The sequence below is a fragment of the Nomascus leucogenys genome, chromosome 4 (assembly GCF_006542625.1).
Source record: "Nomascus leucogenys isolate Asia chromosome 4, Asia_NLE_v1, whole genome shotgun sequence".
Classification (NCBI taxonomy): Eukaryota; Metazoa; Chordata; class Mammalia; order Primates; family Hylobatidae; genus Nomascus; species Nomascus leucogenys.
In genome coordinates, this window is record NC_044384.1 from 58,745,445 (window position 1) to 58,765,497 (window position 20,053).

The 20,053-nt window shown below is 41.9% G+C and overlaps 1 pseudogene; it reads left to right on the forward strand.

Moving 5' to 3' along the window:
* Window positions 1–19,689, forward strand: part of LOC100586245 — a 45,618-nt pseudogene extending 25,929 nt beyond the window's left edge.
* Window positions 19,690–20,053: the final 364 nt, after the last annotated feature.

The window sequence follows — 20,053 nt, forward strand, 5'->3', positions numbered from 1 at the left end:
AAATAAGTTAAATGAGAAAGCACAGAAAGTGCTCAGCTCAGCCACTGACACATAGAATATATTCAATAAATGGTAACCAATGTTATTAAAAATATATTAAGGAAGCAATATCTAAGGCATGACTCCTATTTATAATGTTGGCTACCATAATCTGGACAGTTGTTCCCTATCTCTTCTGTTCAATCTTGGAAAAAATATTTTTGGAATAAGAAATGAAAAAATTTTTAATAGTTTTACACAAACTATATTAGAAAACAAATTAACTTGAATTTAGAAGCAATAACTTCTGTGCCTTAAAAGGGGTGCCTAAATAGTATTTTCAGATAGTTATATGTGTTTATAATGTTCCTTCCCTGTGATAAACTGAGGATTGAGGAGTAAATTGAATCAAAATATATGGTGAAAAATAACTGGATTCAGAAGACTCTGAGAGACAAAAAAAAAAAAAAGAAGCAGACGATAGGAACATTTCATTCCAATCCCTTAAAATGTGATTCTCTGTTTCTCTGTTAGACCAGATGACAAAAGAAACATATTGTCTAGGCTCAGGCTGGCTGGAGATTGATCTGCTGAATGGAGCTAAAAACAAATTTCCAAGAAAATTTAATAGATTGACCTTCCCTATACCATACCAATAAATTTTATGGGAGAAATTACCCCTCTTTAATGAAAGGAATAAGATGTTGCTCCATTTCTAACTTAATCCGTGTAAATCACCCGGGAAGGGTAGGCTTGTCCAATAAATGTTCTCCAATAAAATGAATTGCAAAGAGGCTAGACTGTTTAATAACAAGATGAAATTTTCAATTATTTGAGGAAGCTGCATTCACTATATAACAAAAAGCATTATTGCCACAGGAGAAATACTTTCAAGATTCACTGTTCTTTCACTAATATAAATAACTCCTTTTGGGCAGTTCTGATTATTTAGAATCCAATAGAAAAAGAACATTGTTGGTAATATCTGCTGTAATAGAAAGCAATATCGAATCCTCTTTTCTGGAAGCATAGGATTGTGATGGCTAGACAATGTTTCTACAATTCGTTGCTTAAACTGTTTCATGGTTCTTTTTACTATATGAACTTTCTTTCTTTTTTTTTTTTTTTTTTGAGACAGAGTCTCGCTCTGTCGCCCAGGCTGGAGTGCAGTGGCGCAATCTCAGCTCACTGCAAGCTCCGCCTCCCGGGTTCACGCCATTCTCCTGCCTCAGCCTCTCCGAGTAGCTGGGACTACAGGCGCCCGCCACCACGCCTGGCTAATTTTTTTTGTATTTTTAGTAGAGACGGGGTTTCACCGTGGTCTTGATCTCCTGACCTCGTGATCCGCCCGCCTCGGCCTCCCAAAGTGCTGGGATTACAAGCGTGAGCCACCGCGCCCGGCCTGAACTTTCTTAGATTAGTTCAAATTTGTGTTATTACCTGAGGTTGTTCCTTAAGGGTTCTATGTAAAATAGATTTAGAACGGAATTGGCCTCTTTCCCAGAGCTGAGGGCTTATAGTGGCTTGGGCAGCTTGGGCAAAGAGACCATTAAGAAAATTCGTGTGGTAGGAGAGAGGCAGTGGCTTGGACCAGGGTGGTGCCAGTGGAGATAAGAGTAGTGGACAGATTACATATATATATATATATATATATATATATTTTTTTTTTTTTTTTTTTTTTTTTTTTTTGAGACAGAGTCTCGCTCTGTCGCCCAGGCTGGAGTGCTGTGGCGTGATCTTCACTCACCGCAACTTCCGCCTCCTGGGTTCAAGCAATTTTCCTGCCTCAGCTTCCCGAGTAGCTGAGATTACAGGCACCCACCACCACGCCCAGCTAATTTTTGTATTTTTATTAGAGATGGGGTTTCACCATGTTGGCTAGGCTGGTCTCGAACTTCTGACCTCGTGATCTGCCTGCCTCTGCCTCCCAAAGTGCTGGGATTACAAGCGTGAGCCACTGCGCCCGACCTAGAGATATATTTTGAAGGAAGAACCAGTAGATTTATTTGCTAATGATTTGGTTATAGATTATGAAGGAAAGGGAAAAATTAGGAATACCACAAAGTTTGAGGCTAGAATAATTGAATGGGAGTGGAGCCATTTACAGAGCTGGTAAACTGGGAGAGTGTTAGATTTGAGAAGGAAGATAAAAGGTAACATGGTATGAGTCTTCTGTGTATAAGAAACATTTTTAAAAATTAAAATAAAGCACTATCAAGACTTTGCTTTTGAAAACATGTTCTAAATTTTTTTCCTTGATATAGTATTGTTTTGGTGTAATCTTCAGACCTCTTTTAAACTATTTAACACTTTGATAGCTCTACAGATAATCATAATAGATCATAAAATATTTACTACTCATTTGTATTGCAAAGGGTTAGTTTATCTTTTATGAAGATTAGAAAAACCTTTAAAAGACAAATTTTTCAGCCCTCTCTCCAAGTGCCATTATTTTACCCCCCAAAACACAATTAATTACGTGCTTTTGAAAATCAATATATTTGTTTCAATAGCAGTACTAACTGGGATGTCAGGGCTAAGCCAATTTATTTAATGGAGTAGTTTTTGTTTTGGGATTGAGTCATTCCTTGTTGAACCTGCATACATATAAAGACTTGGTTTCATTAAAACAAACAACAAACAAACAACTTCAGGACAGAAATGCTTTTCTTTTTAACTCTGAGATTTAACCAGGAAAATGACAATTTTAAAAGCTGAGTTTAGAGGCAGAATTAATAGCAACTCATTTCTCAAACAAAAGATAAGAGTGCCATCTAGTGTTCATTAGGAGTATCTGTAACTTGGACTACTATTTTCTCAATTACAGCAGACAAACAAATGAGAGGGAGACAAAGGAAAAAGACCACTGTGATAGCCACAGCAATTGAAAATAGGGACATGATTCCTGAGAGCTCAGAGAGGGGCACCAGATCTGAATTTAGAAATCAAGGAGTTGCATCATGAAATAGCTACCTCCTGAGCTGATGAAGGAGGAATAGTCACAGGTGACAAGGGCAGCAAGAGCACTGATGTCTAAGACATGAGTCAAGGTGGGAAATCAAAGAACAACATGATATTGTGGGCAAGTTTAACTGCTTGAGATAAAGCAGGGTAAAGTGAGTGCCTGGAAGGAAGGCTAGAAATGGGAGCAAAGCTGAGATCAAAGAGAGTTTGTATTTTCTATGCAATGGGAAGCCACTCAGGAGACAGCCTTTCATGGTGGCCCACCCCTGTAGTACTAGCTACTCGGGAGGCTGAGGCAGGAGGATGGCTTGAGCCCAGAAGCTTGAGGCTGCAGTAAACTATGGTCATGTCACTGCACTTCAGCTTGGGTGACAGAGCAAGACCCTGTCTCTAAAAAAAAAAGATAAAGATAGAAAACAGAGAAACAGCCTTGCAATTCAGATACAACCCTGGCAGCATGTGGGGGATGTATTGGGGTGGGAATTGAGACTGAAATTATGATGTAATTATAGTAGATGATGGTAGTAGTAAGCAGGAAAAAAGGATGGCTCAAATAATTGGAAGAAAAATAAATAATTAGGTTTGATGGCTGGATGTCATCTTTTAGAGTTCAGATAGATTATATTTTTATCAATTAACATTTTAAAATTCTATTTAAAAGAGTAAAGTTAGTGGGAAAGATGACTAATTTCATGTTAACAAGTTAACCTTGAGCTGCATGAGAAATGGTGATGTGTTGATGCTAACAGGCAATTGAATATCAGGTTCTTGAAGCTTTGAGGAGAGGGTTAAGTGGAAGATATAAATTTACTTTCATCAGCACAGAGGTGGTTGCTGAAACAATGTGAACAAGATCACCCAGGAAATATATATAGTATAAAATAAGAGCATGGATAGAAAAGACATTACTAATGCTTAGTTTAAAAGAATGATTTGAATTTGGATATGTTCAGAATATATTAGAAAGAAAGGAGATAATTTCTTTAATCTCAAATTATAATTCACTGATGAGGATCAGTGTTTCAGAAGTTCCCTGTTGAGGTCTATCTATACAAATATTCAATGAATACATTTTCTATTTATGAACTATATTAATCAGGACCCTTTCAGCAAAGGATAGGAGCTAAAGTTGCAAAATAGTTCAGAGAGTGCTCATATCCTTCATCCAGCTTCCCCAATGTTAACTGACATCTTATATAATTTTAGTACAATAACTTGACAAATTTTTATCCCAGAAAAGATGGTATCCTTTCTAAAACATTGTGCCACAAATTCCTAGTTAATTAAGATGAGATGTGACTATTATATTTAATAGCATTTCCTTAGAATTAAAGAACAAATTTAAATCTGGAAGTTCTTAAAGTCAAGGACATTTGACATCTTTGCTCTTTTCCAGTTGTATTTTAGATAAAAAGTTTGCTTGTCTAGATAAGAAATTGGGCTGTTTTTCCTCCCCTAGAGTACTGATGAAAAGTACCACAATAATTATTGAATAATATATAGGAAATGTCAACAGAGAAATGGAAACTATAAAAAAAGAGCCAAACACATATTCAATAACTGAAAAGTACAATTTCTGAAATAAAAACGTTTACTGGCTGGGCTTAATAGTGATTGGGGATAGCAGAAGAAAGGGTTAGTGTGTTAATCTGAGTTTTCTGAGAAGTAGACACCAAGAAGGAATCAAACATGCAAGGATTTCTTTTTATTGCAATAGTTTTTGGGAAACAGGTGGTTTTCTTGTTACATGGATAAGTTCTATAGTGGTAATTTCTGAGATTTTGGTGCACCTGTCACCCAAGCAAATACACTGTACCAATGTACAGTCTTTTATTCCTCACCCCCTCCCTCCCTTCCTACCAAGCCTCCAAAGTCCATTATATAATTCTTATTCGTGTCCTCATAGTTTAGCTCCTATTTATAAGTGAGAACATACAATATTTGTTTTTCCATTCCTGAGTTACTTCACTTAGAATAATGGTCTCCAAATAATGGTCTCCAACTCCATCCAGGTTGCTGCAAATGTCATTATTTTATTCCTTTTTATGGCTGAGTAGTACTTCACAGTGTATATATACCATATTTTATCCACTTGTTGGTTGATGGACACTTAGGCTGGTTCCATATTTTTGCAATTGCAAATTGTGCTGCTATAAACATGCATCTGCAAATGTCTTTTTCATATAATGACTTCTTTTCCTCTGGGTATGTACCCAGTAGTGGGATTGCTGGATCAAATGGTAATTCTTTTTTTTTTTTTTTTTTTTTTTTGCGACAGAGTCTCACTCTGTCATCCAGGCTGAAGTGCAGTGGCATGATCTCGGCTCACTGCAACCTCTGCCCTCTGGGTTCCAGCAATTCTCCTACCTCAGCCTCTCAGGTAGCTGAAACTACAGGCGCCCACAACCACACCTGGCTAATTTTTGTATTTTTAGTAGAGACGGGGTTTCGCCATGTTGGCCAGGCTGGTCTCGGACTCCTGATCTCAAGTGATTTACCTGCCTCAGCCTCCCAAAGTGCTGGGATTACAGGTGTGAGCCACAGCGCCTGGCCTGGATCAAATGGTAGATCTACTTTTAGTTCTTTAAGGAATCTCCATACTGTTTTCCATGATGGTTGTGCTAGTTTATATTCCCACCAGCAGTGTAAAAGTGTTCCCTTTTCACCACATCCATGCCAACATTTATTATTTTTTTATTTTTAATTATGGCCATTCTTGCAGGAGAAGGTGGTGTCTCATTGTGGTTTTAATTTGCCTTTCCCTGATTATTAGTGATGTTGAGCATTTTTTCATATCAAAACTGCAAGGATTTTATTAGTGGAAACACTTGTGAGAGAAAATGGAGAGAGAGCTGGAGAAGATTGGGACAACCATCAAATTGTAATGCAAGTCTGACCCCAAGTGAAGAAGAGAGGTTTGGAAAGACAACAGGGAGTCCTTGAGTCAAAGCCAGCCAGCAGAGGACTCCAGTGTCTCCCAGGAGCAGGCTTCCCTTAGCTCCCTGCCACCGTCATTCATGTCAAGCATACTCCAGATGCAAATGCAGCAATAGATTTCAGAGCACAGTAGCTATGGCCTGTGAGCAATTATAGTCCCTGAAACTGGAGATCTGAGAGGTATATTCTTGTGGCTGCTGCCATTGACCACTTCTGTTCCACAAAGTCATGTTTCTACATAAGTGTGAGGAGCAACTCCTTTATAGCTCCTGCCAGACTTTCTTCCTGAGAGGAAACTCAGAAGAGAGAAGTTAGTGTGATAGACAATAGCCGCTGTTACCATAGTTGCTCTCAGGGGCCACAGTTGGAACTCATCCTATCCCTCCTCTTCATTCCATCTGACTGGATCACAGATTTGTCCACCAGTCCTCTGTCCTTCACATAACAATCCTGCATTGGTTGAGCATTCAAATGTCTTTGGAGCTCTACAACTCTAACAATTAGGTCTTTAGCCTGCCACTCAGCTAGACCTATCATTCCCCTGTAGAAATAAGGGCTTCTTTGTAAGCTCTCACTGAAGATCTGTGGTTTGTCCCTAAATTTTTGCTAATAGTCTTCAATCCCTCATTATCCTTCTGCAGAACATCAATGCAATTTAGCAATAACCAGCCAACTCCACTGACTTTGTAGGTATTGTTTCCCCATATTTTTCAAAAGTCTCTGTTTTTTTGTCTGTTTGAGATGGAGTCTCACTCACTCTGTCGCCCAAGCTGGAGTGAAGTGGCCCTATCTCAGCTCACTGAAAGCTCCACTTTTCAGGTTCAAGTGATTCTTCTGCCTCAGCCTCCCGAGTAGCTGGGATTGCAGGTGTGTGCCACCATGCCTGGCTAATTTTCGTATTTTTAGTAGAGATGGGGTTTCACCATATTGGCCAACCTGGTCTTGAACTCATGGCCTTAAGCGATCCACCTGCCTTGGCCTCCTAAAGTGCTGGGATTACAGGCGTGACTCGCTGTGCCTGGCCTCAAAAGTCTCTTAACTTACTTTTTACAATACTGCTCTCCACTGATACAGTTTCTCGGTTCACCACCAGTGAAATATTCCACAATAGAGTTGCTGTCTTTTTCCAGGGGCTCTCTTTGCTCCACTTGCCAATAGAATAGCATCCTGTGTGCCTGCCAGGTAGTGGGTGAGTCAACCCCAGAGCCTCACCTCACTGCGTGTTTTGTCAATCCACCCATGATTTAACTTATTTTATTCAGGTGTCCCTTCAGAGCAAACACTAAGACTGGATTAAACATGAAAGGCTTTTATTCAGGGAAATTATTGTTATAGAAAATGTGGGGGAAGGGAACTGGGGAAGGCTGTGAGAACCTCCAAGTCTGTCCTGGAGTGAAGGGGAGAGGGAAGGAAGGTTAGGTGGAAGCTTCCTAGGCTGTCTTGAAATCCAGGGAAAATTCAGCAAGGCCACTGGGGAGTACTTGAGCCAAAGGCAGCCATTAGAAGGGTCCTTAAACATTTGCCATACTCAGTGTTTGAGTGGGTGCAGCCTGTGGGAAGTGTGTCCTCAGCACAAACATAGTGATGAATTTCAGAGTGTGGCAGCTCGGACCCTCAGTCAATTATGCTTCCGGTAGCTACAGGCTTGGTCATTCTCATGACCACTATAGTCCATGAACTTGGAGAAGGACCATTAGAAATTATGCATTTTGAAAATGAAGGGAAAGGCCGGGCGCGGTGGCTCACGCTTGTAATCCCAGCATTTTGGGAGGCCGAGGCGGGCGGATCACGAGGTCAGGAGATCGAGACTACGATGAAACCCCGTCTCTACTAAAAATACAAAAAATTAGCCGGGCGTGGTGGCGGGCGCCTGTAGTCCCAGCTACTCGGAGAGGCTGAGGCAGGGGAATGGCGTGAACCCGGGAGGCAGAGCTTGCAGTGAGCCGAGATTGCGCCACTGCACTCCAGCCTGGGCGACAGAGCGAGACTCTGTCTCAAAAAAAAAAAAAAAGAAAATGAAGGGAAGGAAAGATGAACAACAATGAGCACAGCCTCAGTGATGTGTGGGATATTTTAAATGATCTGTATTAGTCTATTTTCACACTGCTCTACAGAACTTCCCGAAACTGGGTAGTGTATAAAGGAAAGAGGTGTAATTGACTCACAGTTCTTCATGGCTAGGGGGGCCTCAGGAAACTCCCAATCATGGTGGAAGGTGAAGGGGAGGCAGGGACCTTCTTCACAAGGCAGCAGGAGAGAGAATGATGTAGGATGAACTGCCAAACACTTATAAAACCATCAGACTTGTGAGAACTCAGTATGAGAAGAACAGCATGGAGGAAACTGCCCCCATGATCCAATTACTTCTACCTGGTCTCTCCCTTGACATGTGGGGATTATGGGGATTATAATTCAGAATGAGATTTGGGTGGGGACACAAAGCCTGACCATATCATTGTCTAACATAAGTATAATTTCAGTCCCAGAATGAGAAGGGAAAGAGAATGGAACAAAAAAAAGAGCTGAAGAAAAAAATAATTGAAATTTCCCCAAATTTGGTGAAAATAATCTACTTACATATCAAGAAGCTCAACAAATGCCAGCAAGATAAGTACAAGAAAATCATAACTGGACACATCATAGCGCAACTACCAAAAACTGAAGTAAAGAGATTATATTGAAAGCAGCTGGAGAATGACATTACATAAAGAAAAACAGTGACATAAGTGATGGATAATTTTTTCCTGAGAAACAGTGGATGCCAGAAAAAAATGGAAAAACATCTTTAAAGTGTATCTGGAACATTCATCAACATGAATCATGTGTTAAGACACAAAACACATCTCACAAAATTTCCAAAATATTGAAATTTTACTATGTTCCTTGAACACAATGAAATTAAAGAGTAGAAAAGAAGTAAAGTTGTCTTTATCCACAGGTGACATGACTGTTTCTACAGAAACATCAGAACGAATGCCCAAAGAGCGCTAGGTGTATTAAGTGAATCAGTACAAGGTCAAAAGTACAAGGTCAAGACACAAAATTCAATTATATTTCTGCTAACTGGTAAATAATTAAAAATTAACATTTAAAATGCCATTTACAATCACATAAAAAATGTAAATCACTTAAATGTAAATGTATAAAAATTATGCAAGATCTCTACACTAAAAAAATATAAAACATTGAAAGAGATATTAAATAAAACATGAGTGAATGGAGAGCTATATCACAATCATGGATTAGAAGACACAATATTGTTAAGATTAATAGTCTTCCAAAAGCGATCTGTAGATTCAACGCAATTCCAACCAAAATTCAAATAGAACTTTTTTTTTAGAAATTGACACATTGACTCTAAAAATTTAATGGAAATGCAAAAGACCAACAAGAGCCAAAACAATCTTGAAAAATCAAAGCAAAGCTGGAAGATGTACACTACCTTATTTCAAGACTTTGTTTAAAGCTACAGTGGGGCAGGGTGTGGTGGTTCACACTCGTAATCCCAACACTTTGGGAGGCCGAGGTGGGCAGATTACCCGAGGTCAAGAGTTCGAGACCAGCCTGACCAACCTGGTGAAACCCTGTCTCTACTAAAAATACAAAATTAGCCTGGCATGGTGGCACGTGCCTGTAATCCCAGCTGCTCAGAAGCCTGAGTCAGGAGAATCCCTTAGAACCCAGGAGGTGGAGGTTGCAGTGAGCCGAGATCATGCCACCACTGCACTCCAGCCTGGGCGACAGAGCGAGACTCTGTCTCAAAAAAAAAAAAAAAAGAAAATAAAATATAAATAAACTTAATTATATGAAAAGATCTCAATGACAATAATATAAGTGAAATTGAAACTACAATGAAATGTATTTTATCTGTTGTATTAATCATGATAAAAAGTGAAAACACTTGGCGTTAGCTGCGAATGAGGAAAAGTGAGGAAACAGGTTTTGTTGGTTTGTTTGTTTGTTTGTTTGTTTGTTTTTTGAGATGGAGTCTCGCTCTGTCGCCCAGGCTGGAGTGCAGTGATGTGATTTCACTCACTGCAACCCCCGCCTCCTAGGTTCAAGCAATTCTCCTGACTCAGCCTCCCAAGTAGCTGGGATTACAGGCGTATGCCACCATGCCCAGCTAATTTTTGTATTTTTAGTAGAGATGGGGTTTCACCATGTTGGCCAGGCTGGTCTTAAACTCCTAATCTCAGGTGATTCTCCTGCCTTGGCTTCCCAGAATGCTGGGATTTCAGGCGTGAGCCACCACACCCCGCAGAAACAGGCATTTTTATACATTCTGGGTAGGAGCATAAATTGATGTCCTCTCTAAGGAGGGCAATTTGACCCAGTGACTGAACTTATGATATTTATCTTGTGGCTACATTCTGAGAACTACAAAATAACTCTTGGCAGAACATGAGCTCTGAGAGACCTGGCCAACTCCAGCGTGGCTTCTGGCTGCCTAAAGCTGCATCCCTGGGACAACCTCACTCCCTTTGAGTTCCTGTCTGTGAAAGCTCAAGCTCAGTTTGTTCTAGCCAACACCTGACAATAGGCCCTGACTCCTTCTTTCTTAGAGAATTTAGTTGAAAGAAGCTTACATTTGTAAATCCTTTCTCCATCCCTTTGGGTTATAGAGCCATTGCTTTGTGTCTGTTGGATTCAATCAACTGTAGATCAAAAATACTTGGAAAAAAATTGCATTGTACAGAACATGTACAGACTTTTTTCTTGTCAGCATTCCCTAAACAATACAGAATAACAATTATTTATATAGCTTTTATTATATTAGATATTATAAGTAATCAAAGATTATTTAAAGTATACGAGAGGATACATGTAAGTTATATGCAAATACTACACTATTTTATATCAAGGATTTGTGATCTGGGAATTTTAGTATCTTTGGGGGTCCTGGAATCAATCCCCCATGGATACCGACGGTATATATACATATCTCATATAAACCAGGCATGTCATTCTCAGGAACCTGAAAGCCATTCCTTTGAAATGTAACCACCAGGAAGGATACATTTCCTCAGTCTGCAGGAGAGCCCTAACTTCAATAATTGCCAGCTAGTAGGCCAGGCATGGTGGCTCATGCCTGTGATCCCAGCATTTTGGGAGACTGAGGTAAGAGGATTACTTGAGGCCAGGAGTTCGAGACCAGCCTGGCCAACATGATGAAACCCCGTGTCTACTAAAAATATAAAAATCAGCCAGGTGTGGTGTTGTATGCCTGTAGTCCCAGTTACTTGGGAGGCTGAGGCAGGAGAATTGCTTAAACCTGGGAGGCAGGGGTTGCAGTGAGCCAAGATCATGCCACTACACTCCAGCCTGGGTGACAAAGAGATACTCTGTCTCAAAAAAAAAAAGAAAAAAAAAGCCAGCTAGTAGACATAGCTGGCCTAATCACATTTACACTCACCCATCTTGTTTTTTTTTTCTGGAGTTTCACTCTATTGCCCAGATTTGAGGTGCAGTGACGTGATCACAGCTCACTGCAGCCTCGACCTCCTCAAATAATCTGGCTCGAGTGATCCTCCTGCCTCAGCCTCCCAAGTAACTGGGACTACAGGTGTGCACCACCAGGCCCAGCTAATTTTTGTAGTTTTTGTAGGTGGAGTTTCACCATGTTGGCCAGGCTGGTCTCAAATTCCTGAGCTCAAGTGATCCATCTGCCTTGGCTTCCCAAAGTTCTGGGATTACAGGTGTGAGCCACTGCAACAGGTTGACCCAACTTCTTACCCACTTTTTGTAATTTTTCACTTTCCTGACTGTATTTGAGCCCCCGTTTATTCCCCTTCCCTTCTCCGTTATTCTTTGATTAAATTGCTCAGTTAGCTCTGGATAAATCGGAATGTAGCTCACCTCTTTCAGCTACTGTCAGTAGTTACTGAATAAAATCTGTTTTCATTACTTTAATGTCTGCCTTTGATTATCTTTAGCAATTCACACATGTTGAAAATGACATACAGGCGGCCGGGCGTGGTGGCTCACGCCTGTAATCCCAGCACTTTGGGAGGCCGAGGCAGGCGGATCACGAGGTCAGGAGATCAAGACCATCCTGGCTAACACAGTGAAACCCCGTCTCTACTAAAAATACAAAAAATTAGCCGGGCGTGGTGGCAGGCGCCTGTAGTCTCAGCTACTCGGGAGGCTGAGGCAGGAGAATGGCGTGAACCCCAGGGGGCGGAGCCTGCAGTGAACCGAGATCGCGCCGCTGCACTCCAGCCTGGGCAACAGCGAGACTCTGTCTCAAAAAAAAAAAAAGAAAAGAAAATGATATACAGTCTGGGTATGCTGGCTCATCTCTGTAATCCCAGTACTTTGGAAGGCTGAGGCTAGAGGATTGCTCAAGCCCAGGAGTTCAGGACCAGCCTGGGCAACATAGTCTCTACAAAATATATATATATATTCTATTAGCCAGGCAAAATGGTGCACGCCTGTGGCCCCAGTTACTTAGGAGATTGAGGTGGGAGGATCACTTGAGCTAGGGAGGTTGAGGCTGCAGTCAGCCATGACTGTGCCACTGTACTCCACAGAGTGAGACCTTGTCTCAAAAGAAAAAAAGAAAAGAAAAAAGACGGCACAGTGGCTCACACCTGCAATCCCGGCACTTTGAGAGAACAAGGCAGGTGGATCACCTGAGGTCAGGAGTTCAAGATCAGCCTGGCCAACATGGTGAAACCCCAGCTCTACTAAAAATACAAAAATTAGCTGGGCATGATGGCATGTGCCCATAATCCCAGCTACTTGAGAGGCTGAGGCAGGAGAATTGCTTGAACCTGGGAGGCAGAGGCTGCAGTGAGCTAAGATTGTACCACTGCAACTGCATTCCAACCTAAGTAACAGAGTGAGACTGTCTCAAAAAAAAAGAAAGAAAGAAAGAAAGAAAAGAAAAGTACAAGTTAGTTCATTATAGCATTGTTTGTGATAGTCACAGATTTGTAACACCTTTTAATTTGTAGGAGTCCATCAAGAGGGGCCTGCTTGAATAAAGCATCATAGCACATCTATACAAACAGTACTATTCAACCATAAAAAACAAGGCACTTTATGAAATGGTAGAAAGATTCCCAAGATTTGTAGTTAGATGAAAAAAGGTGCAGAACAGTATGAGTTGTCATTATTATTTGTCTAGAAAAAGAAAGAAAACAGGTGAATATCAATTGTATGCCATTTATATACTGGAAGGACACTAAGACACTGAAAACAGTGGTTACCTGTTATAAGGAGACAGCAATTACCCCTAAAAGGGCAAGCAGGCACCTGAAATCCAGAGGTGAGCAGAGGCAGACACAGCTCATACTTTGTTGGGGAGCTGCTTCCTGGGCAGCTGATCCTGGACTTCCAGGAGGTGCTAGGCCATGGCAGGTGGCCAGCACTGAGAACAGGCTTGAAGGGATGAAAAGGTAATTTTTTTTTTTTCAAGATAGAATTTCACTCTTGAAAGTTGCCCAGGCTGGAGTGCAGTGGCACAATCTCAGCTCACTGCAACCTCTGCCTCTGGAGTTCAAGTGATTCTCCTGCTTCAGCCTCCAAAGTGGCTGGGATTACAGGAATGCACCACCACACCCGGCTAATTTTTTGTATTTTTAGTAGAGATGGGGTTTTGCCATGTTGGTCAGGCTGGTCTTGAACTCCTGACCTCAAGTGATCCACCTGCCTCGGCCTCCCAAAGTGCTGGGCGTGAGCTGCTGTGCCCGACCTGAAAAGGTAATTTTTGCAGAAGGCAGAGATCAACAGGGCCAAGGTTAGTGGGCCATGAAGCAGAGTGACTACAGAGCTGCAGGCAGCAGATTGGATTACATTTAATACTCTCCTTGCTCCAAAGTTCTGGAGAGGCACCAGAAAGGGAAATGTCATTTAGCATGTCGGAGATCTGCTGAACCTCCACTCCATGTGGCTGGGATATCCTTATTACAGATTATAGTACATTATTGAATGAACTCTATGGAGCGGGGATGAAAATGCACCACTTGGATTTCCTAATGCAGGGAAGATAGTTGGCAGGGAGCCTCAGCTGCTGCTCCCCAATCCACTTCCAGGTTGCAACAACACCATGCTCCCCAGGCTGCTTTCCTTTGAAGGACTGGGTATGGTTGTGAGTGCTGGTTCAGGGTGCTCCTGTAATGGACGGCTTTGGCTTGAGGGTTTCCCACTGGTCTGGTGAAACTTTCTTAGACTAGAAAGGAGTCCCTTTCTCGTCAAGCTTTCTTCTTTCCCCCCTCGCCTTTCACAGGTGTCAGATCAGCTCCACAATCTGAAGGCCCTTCCTGCCCAACCTGCTCCCCTTGTCCCTCCTGGGCATTTCTCCCAATCTACCGCTTGCATCTCTAATACTACTTGCCTAGTACTTCCTTATCAGAGCACCTGAAGTCACACAGACTCCTTATTTTACACTTCTGGTTTCCTGGCCTCTTCAAATATTTGATTTTATTTTTAATGATTATATTCTGAAATCGAGATTTTATTGAAGTTTAGAAAGAGATTGGAAAGAGAGCTTATTTAAGACCCACTAACTAGTGGATTCTATAGGATACTTGGAGTTCACCCAAGGGATTCTCATCAATAATTGAGGAAGATGCAATGGGAGCTCAGAATTATTGACATTACAGGTGTTGTCGATAACCCACTTCTAACTCCCAGGTTTTTAGAGAAGAGGACTCCAAATGGGTCTCTTGGTCTGTTTATTCAGTTCTTTCATCTCTACCACAGTTACTCTAGGTAGTTCCAGAATAGCCTCACTCTTTACTCAGAATCACCATTCCCAACACTCAGATTGGTGCAGTCTGGCCCACTCTCCAGACTTCTGCACTCAGGAAGATTCCCCTAAGGGTTTTCACTTTCCTTATCTGGCTCTGGTCATGTCCCTCCCTCCACCCATTCCCGCACCTGCTCATCTAATGTGTCCAATCATGAAGAGAGTTCAGTTCCTTTCCACAGGACTCTTGGAACCCATTTGAATGTGGAAATATGCCTAGGCACATGTTTAACAGTCCCCAGACATTCCATTTAAAGCAAACATGTGGCTGGACATGGTGACTCACACCTGTAATCCCAGCACTTTGGGAGGCTAAGCGGGCAGATCACCTGAGGTCAGGAGTTAGAAACCAGCCTGGCCAACATGGTGAAACCCTGTCTCTACTAAAAATACAAAAATTATCCAGGCATGGTGGCTGGCGCCTGTAATCCCAGCTACTCAGGAGGCTGAGGCAGGAGAATTGCTTGAACCTGGGAGGTAGAGGTTGCAGTGAGCCGAGATCGTGCCATTGCACTCCAGCCTGGGCGACAGAGCGAGACTCTGTCTCAAAAATAAATAAATAAATAAAGCAAATATGTGGTACTTTGGGTCAGATAACTGCCAAGGGTATTACTTCCCACCTCAGAGGCGCCTGGTATTTTTTGAGTGGCTGCATGGTCAGGGCTATAGTGGGTACCATGGGAGGTGGGCTCACAGCCCTGCAGTTCCTCTGGAGTCAGGGTGCTGAGGCAGTGGTGGCAGTGAAGGGACTGGATGAATCTGCAGAAAAGGCTGTGGGGACAATTTGGATTCCCTTTAACTGGAACAGAGACAAGGTGATGCAGACAGAAAACATTGTACATTTAAGCCTGGTCCCAATATCCCTCCAAACTTCAGTGCCTTCAGCGAGGACCATGTTGGAAGCAGGTAGTCATGAGGACACACTGCTCCAGCTGGAAATAACAAATGTTCAAGTAAAGGCTGAAACCTTTTACCTTTCACCTTTCTACTATTGTGCCTTGGGATTTCATAATAATTCTGGATGTTGAAACAGAATAGAAATGTTCTTTTGAGAACTGACAGAGAGGTTTGAAGATATTTGGGTAGTATCTGGGCCCTTGACCTTACCTCAGACTAGAAGTGATGGAAAGAAAAGAGGTACCAGGTGATCGGTGAGGACAAGGTGGCAGTCCCCTCACAACTTTATGAGGTGATCCTGGCCTATAGAAGCCCAGTTTCTACGAAACTAATGCCACTAGGGGCCTTTGTGATACCCAGTGGAGCCATTGGCTTCCAGTTCTAGTTAACTGGATTCCAAGTGAGCCTCTGGGACCTAGAGAAGTTGTCAGAACTGATGTTTTTTCCTTGTTTAGATAGAACTAGTGATGTCAGAAATATCTGCTCTGTGGACACTTGTAAGCACCTGGATTTCTAGGAGTTCACTGTACCTGAGCACAAGAAAGATTGAGGAAGCCAGATCAGTGAACAGACAGGAAAAATTCCTGGAAAATTTGAAGAATGCAGGGATTGAACCAGATGATTACTTCATGAGTCTCTGTGAGAAGAAACTAGAAGAACTCAAAGCTAAGGAGCAGTCAGGAAGCCAGACAAGAAAGCCATTCTGGTTTTCATCTCAGAACATGTGTGATATTGGTAGGACTCAGTGGCTCATGTCTGTAATCCCAGCACTTTGGGAGGCCGAGGCAGGCAGATCACTTGAGCTCAGGAGCTCGAGACCAGCCTGGCCAACACGATGAAACCGCATCTTTACTAAAAATACAAAAATCAGCCAGGCATGCTGGTGAGTGCCTGTAGTCTGAGCTACTGGGGAGGCTGAGGCAGGAAAATCACTTGAACCCAGGAGGCAGAGGTTACAGTGAGCTGAGGTTGTGCCACTTCACTCCAACCTGGGTGACAGGGCAAGGTTCTATCTAAAAAAAAAAAAATTAAGAACATGTGTGATATCATCTGTAAGGAAGCAGGTATGCCCTCCTTACACTAATATATTGTAGTGGCTTTGCTTTTTGCTTTTTTTTTTTAAGACATGGGGTCTCAGTCTGTCACCCAGGCCAGAATGGAGTGGTGCGATCATAGCTCACTGCAGCCTCATACTTCTGGGCTGCTCAAGTGATCCTCCCACCTCCACTTCCTGAGTATCTGGTACCACCCACATGTGCCACCACCCTCAGCTACTAGTGACTTTGCTTTAAAGAAATGGTGGAATCCTAAATTTACAATTAAAAATTTCTGTAAATGATGAAAGATCTACAATTTTTTGGTTGGGTATTTTATTTGACTTGGGAACTAATTGTTGAGGAAGCTATGACACCTGCAGATGGAGGGCTGATCTTGTATGAAGTTAACAGGAGAACCGTGTCTACAGATGACACTGCATTTGTGTTTCTCTGGATGTGTAGGATTGTGAAGGCACTGCTTAGTTTCATGCCTCCAAATCATGCATCGCCTTTGATGTATCTGTTTGTCCTTCTTGGAACTCAGGGTTGTACAGTCTCTTCCTCCTGGGACCTGAATTTGTCTTGGAGGTGGCTTTTAGAAATCCTCTATGTGTTATCCTGTTGACATGCACTGTGTATTTGTTTCTTCTTTCTCCTCTCATGAACCTGCTATTCTTCCATTTCTGTCTGTGTAGAAGCACTCAACAACTACAGTTTCTGCTCACTTAATGCATTCTATATATTAGTTCTATACACTAGACTCAGTGCTTGCCATGTATTGTCTCACAATGACCCTCTGAGGTAAATATCGCTATCCCCATTGTATCTGTGAGAAAATTGAGGCTTAGAGAGCTTAGTGTCTTGCCCAAGGTTCACCTTTCCAAAGTAGGCATCCACAAAATATGAGGCAGACAGTTCTACAGAAGAAAGATAGCTGAGGTTGACTCAAATCTTCCCTCACATGGATGGAAGTTTTTGACTCAGAAATACATACCGATTTCCATGAGTATCTCTGGGTCCCAGGCCTGCTTGGTAAAAAGGGTCAATTTCCTCTCTGCTGTGTGAGCCAAAGGAACCTTAACGTCCTCTGAACTGAACCTTCCTTCGTTCTTTGGAAGGAGGTGGTCACCACAGGTACTTGGGAGTTAGAGGACAGTACCTTTTAGGGTCGATCAGAGTCCCTGCTTGCCTGAGGGATGCAGTTCTTTCAGTGACCAGATGGTGCCAAATCGATATTCCTTGCTTTCCAGATGAGCTTTTTGTTCTTAAGATTAAGGAGGCTGAGAAGGGTCTGCCCACAGTCACCAGCTTACGGTTTGCTGGCCTCTGTGCCTGCTTGTCTACCTGGGTAGCACTGGGCAGGTGGTGCTTTGAGCCAAAGGTCCAAAGGCAGTTAGCATTTCTGGGGAAAATAGTGGCTATTTTTCTGAGCCAGATCTCTAGATTTGGGTTTACATGGGGTCCTTTCACGGCCTATCCTGAGTATCGGTGGTAAAATGTCTTGGGGCATACAAATTTGTCTGAATCTGACATACCACTGCTATCTTTCCAAGTGGTATTACAAGAAAAAGAATTTCGTGGTGTGTTTGTTCTAACAGAAATGCCAAGGCTTTAAGATAAAGATAAGATGATAATGGGAAAAAAGAAAAACAAATATAAAGTCCTTCAGGGAGATGTTTTCATATCTCTCAGGCCAGCCTGACTCAATCTCAACTCCCTTCAGACAAGATAACTTAATTATACAGTTTATTCTTAATAATACAGTTTTATTATTACATGAAGTCCTCATTTTATACTCCTGGTTGCCTAAAATTTGCAGCTATTTTATTTTGCTTTTACATAACTTCATTCTGAGATAAAGAGTTTCTACCAATTTATCATTTATCCAGGAAAAGATTGTATAAAGGAAAAGACTACCATTTGTCTAGAAACAAAGTATGTTCTCTAAAAGAAGTCATCAAATTAAAACTGAAGTGTGGAAATAATAACATTGTTATCATGCTTCCCTTTGAAAACAGCTGGTTATCACACTTTAGAAAACTATGGGCCCATTGACTGTCTCAAAAGGCACAAAGACCTTCGGCATCATTGTACTGGTGAGTACCTATCCCACCATATGGTGTCTGAGCTAGTGAAATCTATTTATATAATCCTGCTGGTGTTCTTTGTACATGTGTTAAACAATCAAGGTGAAATGGTATTACTGTCAAAGATAGTCAACTGAGGAGAGACAATTATAAGCAGTCAGAATCTGAGAAACAGCTGTGACATTCACTCATTTTGCATTCAGGCTTGTTTTTCTGCAATTTCTTTTCCTATATGTGGCTATGCTACCACTAGATGGCAGTGCAATGGCATTCTGGTGGTCTTTAAACGAAGAGCCACGATATTGGCTTCGGGACTTCCCCTCAGCCTGGCTGAAAAGTAGAACTGAGACTTCCATTGCCTTCATCTATCCATCCATCCATCCATCCATCCACCCACTCATCCACCCAACAAATATTCATTGCCTTTAAAAATAACTCTTGATAATTATACAGCTGAGTTTAAAATGATATTGCCAGAACTATATTAAAGATGACTGAAGGAGACCAGAGAGAAAATGAACAGATTGAAGTACATTGTTCGTGCACTGTCGGTACAGGGTAGAAGTCCAAAAGTGTGTGCTAGGATGTTTCCAAGCACAAACGATCAAGTATTAGGTTTGGTCTCAAATCAAGGAGGTAGTAAAGGGCTGAGGGAGCCTTGGGAGCCATTTCTTGGGATGGGATCAGAAATCTAAAGTAATTGAAGGTCAGAGTTTTGGAACCAGAGTAACAGATAGCCACCACTCAGAAATAGGGTGGTGTAAATGAATTTTGGTCGCTGATGTCCTTGTGGATCCAGGCAATTTTGTAGAATTCTCACACACATAGCTACTAACAGAGGCAGTTTGGTACTCAGCTTGCCAATTCTTAAGCACGTACTATGATTTTCCTTGTACACAGTCAAGGAGAGAAGCATCTGGTTCCTTTGCTTACATATTTGCTGCTTGTGTACTTCTTTCCTGTTCTGTTGTTTCTAGCCTACATTTCACCTGCATCTGTTAGCAGTTTTAACTTCTTTACTAAGAGACCTTTATAAGGCTATTCCAAAACTAAAAAGGGTCCGGGCATGGTGGCTCACACCTATAATTCCAGCACTTTGGGAGGGCAACATAGCAAGTCCCCATCTCTACAAAAAATACTTAAGTATTAGCTGAGCATGGTGGTGCATGCCTCTAGTCCCAGCTACTTGACAGGCTGAAGTGGGAGGATCACTTGAACCCAAGAAGAGGTTGCAGTGAGCCGTGATCATGCCACTGCACTCCAGCCTGGGCAACAGAGTGAGACCCTGTCTCTAAAACAAAACAAAACAAAACAAAACAAAACACTACTGAGAGAAGTGGATTATTCTCCCCATCTGACTTCTTCAGTTCAAACTGCCTTCCACCAGAACATTAAAAAGG